The sequence below is a fragment of the Spermophilus citellus genome (assembly GCF_964194105.1).
Source record: "Spermophilus citellus genome assembly, chromosome: 9".
Lineage (NCBI taxonomy): Eukaryota > Metazoa > Chordata > Mammalia > Rodentia > Sciuridae > Spermophilus > Spermophilus citellus.
Genome location: NC_138191.1, coordinates 83,784,863 through 83,789,077, shown reverse-complemented (window position 1 = coordinate 83,789,077; position 4,215 = coordinate 83,784,863). Strand labels below are relative to the sequence as shown.

General features: G+C 41.4%; 1 pseudogene across 1 annotated transcript; it reads right to left on the bottom strand.

Annotated features, from left to right (window-relative positions):
• Positions 1-232: 232 nt before the first annotated feature.
• LOC308655536 (mesoderm-specific transcript homolog protein-like) lies at positions 233-2,067 on the bottom strand (annotated as a pseudogene). Its single transcript has 3 exons — positions 2,056-2,067; positions 541-1,157; positions 233-479 (listed from the first exon to the last, which is right to left on the bottom strand). The product of its transcript is annotated as a mesoderm-specific transcript homolog protein-like (transcript).
• Positions 2,068-4,215: the final 2,148 nt, after the last annotated feature.

Sequence of the window (4,215 nt, the reverse complement as noted above, 5' to 3'; positions counted from 1 at the left end):
ACAAAAGACAAGTCTACATACTTAATCAGACGTCAAAGGAATGAGGTGGACTATTTTGTCAGAATTTCTACTGCCTTCTTTCTATATTCTGTTCCATCAATGTGAGTAAAGTGGACTTTTGTGAGAGAACAGTGTTTGATTGCCAGGACCTCTTTGGGACATTTCTTCCTAAGTGGAATCCACAACAATACCGAAGTGGGGGCGATAATATACAAAAGATACTCTTTCCAGCTCAGAAGGAATTGATGAAGCCCACACATGCATTCAAGAAGCCCATGGGATCCTCTAGCTGTGGGTAGTGGCTAATCTGCTCATCCAGAATCGACACTGTAGACTGCAGCAGCGTTTTCCTGTACAGCTCCAAAAGTTCTGAATAGGATTTATAGGATCCAATGGCCCAAAGATAAAATGAATGGGAATAGTTACAGAGGCAAGAGCCCCCACCCAGCATCCTCTACACGTCTGATTGATGTAAGAGACTGTCAATCACCAAGTTCCTGTCATTGTTTCCAATCCCTGCCAATATATCCCACAGCTCACTCTCGGAGGATTGAGTGTATGGTCCAAAGACTGGGGAAAAACCTCGAGAAAATACAAAGAAGTCCATCAACCTCGTGAAGATGGGTGACAGCACACCTCCAACTTTAAGTAGTTTTTGGAGAAGAAGAGGCTGATGAGTCTTAGAAAAGATACCTCCATTTGACAAACAGAGACTCATTATGGTAAGCTGGCTGGATCCATTTTGTTTGAACCTATACAGCAGCTCCTGAGCAACAATGTCTCCATAGTCGTGAGACAACAGGTTGAGTCCTATTATAGCGCCTCCATGATGCTGGCCTGCTCAAATATGGAATAGTGGTGTGGTCTCGGTTTGTTACTGAAGCCAAAGCCTCAGAATTCAAGGGCAATCATTGGATGAAACCTCAGAGTCAGACCTTCCCAAATCTTATACCAGTCATAGCTGGAAGTTGGAAAGCCATGTAAAAGCTCATTATCTCAGGACTGCCAACTACAACCACAGAGCCCTAGTAGAAGATGTGCAATCCCATATAGGTGAAAAACTTGTCAGAAGTCTTCCATGAGTACAGAGTAGGAGAGAGCTGAGGGGGTGGGATGTGCAGGTATGCGGCCAGCAGAGGCACAGCCAGTAGCCCCACCTGGACTCACTCCCTCAGCCTGACTCAGGTAAGACCTGGGCTACAGGACTCCATGTTTGCGGGACCGGGCACGCATGTGCTCCAAAAATTTCTTTTAAAAAACCGTGTTGTTTATCAAAAAGTGACCCATGCTTATCCATGCTGATAGAAATCAGAATAGAGGTTGCTTGTGGGATGTGACAATTGAGTGGACAGGGGCCAGAGGGATCTTTCTGGAGTGATGGAGATGTTATATATCTTACTGGTGGTATATCATTATTGGGTTATATCTTGATTGGGCTTTGTATTATGAATGGGTTACACAAGTATATACATTTGTCAAAATGCAGATGATAGAGCTGGCCATGTGGTGCCACCTGTGATATCAGCTACTTGGGAAGCTAAAGCAGGAGGATCTCATGTTAGAGATAGCCTGGGCAGCTTAGTGAGACTCTGTCTCAAAATTTTAAAAAATTAAAAATAGTTGGGGATGATGAAACTCAGTGGTAGAGTACCCCTGGGTTCAATCCCCAACACTGCAAAAAACAAACTAACAAAAAATTCCAGTTCAGGTCATGCATTTAAGATCTGTGTGCTTCGCTGAAGACAATTTTTTTTTTTTTTGGCACCAGGGATTGAATTCAGGGGCACTCAACTACTAAGCCACATCCCCAGCCCCATTCTGTATTTTATTTAGAGATAGCGTCTCACTGAGTTGCTTAGAGCCTCACTCTTGCTGAGGCTGGCTTTGAACTCGCGATTCTCCTGTCTCAGCCTCCCAAGCCACTGGGACTACAGGCGTGTGCCATCACGCCAGGCCTCGTGAAGATAAATTTTTACCTCAATTAAAAATATCTTTAAGGAAAACATGTTTATTAAACAAATAGAAATGTAAGTAAAAAAAAAAAATCAACGTGACCTGTGATCCCATCACTCGAAGAGAAACATTTCAACATGGGTCCCCACACAGGAAGGATTCATGCAGAATATAGTGCCTTTTGATTTTTTATAAACAGTATACTAAGAACATACATAAAAGGCTCTTTATAATTGCCTTTTAAGAGATTAATTCGATAAACTAGATAAAAATCAGGATCCTCCATTAGTTGCCAAAGCTCATGGAGCCTGAGATGTCCCAGTACTGTCACTGTCAACAGCACTTGTTGAAGGTGAGACACCCTCCCTAAAGAGCTTCCTGGACCGAGAGCCATCCTCAGGCTATGGCGCTAATATTGCTAAATCTTAACTACCAAATTATCACTAACAGTGCATCTTCAGGCTGATACCAAATTTACGATCAGCTTCTGTTTTTGAGAACACTCTAGTGACTAAGTACTCCAAGCATCACCTCAGAATTCATTCTTCTGTCCCCTCTGATTATATTAAACTGTTAGAAGATCCAATTTATAGCATGTTTCTATTATATTTATTGTTTAATTTGTACAGATTCTAATGCAATACAGGGTCCTACATAATTGTATGGCTAGACTGTTGTGATCCATATCCTCATAAACTCACCACAGCCTGAGATCATACAGGCAAATCTCACATTTATATCAGAAATTCAGACCACATCAAACTTAAGACAGAATATTTCAAGTCAACAAAGCCACAGCCCATCTCCATTGCTAAATCCAGCTCCACAAGAAGACAACATGTAGGTGAATATTTAGTGGTTTCTTTGTTTCCTGATGTTGGTACATAGCCTCAGACAGGAGAATTATTTGAAACTACCCAGAAAATCAGAAAAGCAAGGACGAGAAGCAAAGATCTGTGAGAAAGAGAAATGTCTTTAGCTTTACACTTTTGGCAAGCGATAAAAGGCAGCTTTAGTGACAGCAGCCAGATGGAGATCAAATGACAACTGTGAGTTCATAATGGTCTCCAGCACTCTGGCAAGCACAGGGGCAGTAGGGGAAGTGGGAGGGGTCAGTTTTACTGGTACTACAAGCCAATCTGGAGCACATCAGCGTTATCTGACGTCAGCTAAAACCAGTTCTGAGGCACTGCTGCCTCGGGACCAGCTGCTAAATGCTGAAAGCACCCTGGCCTGCCTCTGTGTGTGCCCTGAGCTCCTGCCTATGACATTTACAGGACGCTACCGGTTAATTTATGCTCCCCACAGCAGGAAGGATCCAGATGTTGAGGCTGCAGTTGCTGATTTGAAAGGAGTTCACAAATACAGGAAGCTCTCAGAGGATAAAAGAAAACATAAGGGTATTCTACAGTGAATTTGAGAAACTCATTGTTCTCTATTTTAAAATGCACACATGAGAAGTGTTTGAATAACATCAAGCCCGTTCCTTAGCACACAGAAATACATCATTCCACATTATCAAAACGGCCTAAAGATCTAAAGTGCACAAAAGGGGAAGTTTGGTTCGACTGGAGAGTAGGAACTATATATTGGGTTTATCTGGGGTTGCACTAACATTCAGAGGAATTTTTCACAGTAGGTGAGGACTTTTGTCATCAGTAACAATGGCCCAAATGTTAAAGAAAATAATAATAAATGCAATATTTTGCTTAGATGGAGTTAAGAACAAATAATTGTAGAAGGGAATTGGAAAATGAGTGTCATATAACTAACATTGATGGCATCCTACTATACACTGTGTACTTTAAGTGCTGTATGAATATTCATTATCTCATTTAATATTCATAATGAACTTACAGCTTTTGACAGGAAATTGACAAAAGAAGTCAGGTTTCTTGCCCAAACCTGACTTGAGTCACGTTCTGAACTAATGTTCACTGATGTCATGTGAACTGAAGTTGTTCTGGAGGAAGACTATAGGTGGTTAAGGATGTGAGATCCTGGCGCAGCCACTTAACTGTGGGTCCTTTGAGCCAGGAGTTTGCTTAACCTCACCAAAAGGCTTTAGCCTACTTAGCAATGAAATACAATAGTAGCCTCATGGATTACTGTAAGAGTCTCGTGATGTCATATAAATAAAAATTTGCTCATAGTGACAAGCATATGATAAGTCTTTAACAAATTAGTTGTTGATATTAATGGGTAACAAGCATAATCAGAGAGAGTTTTTAAAGACGCTGTCAGGCTCTGAAGCTATTACAA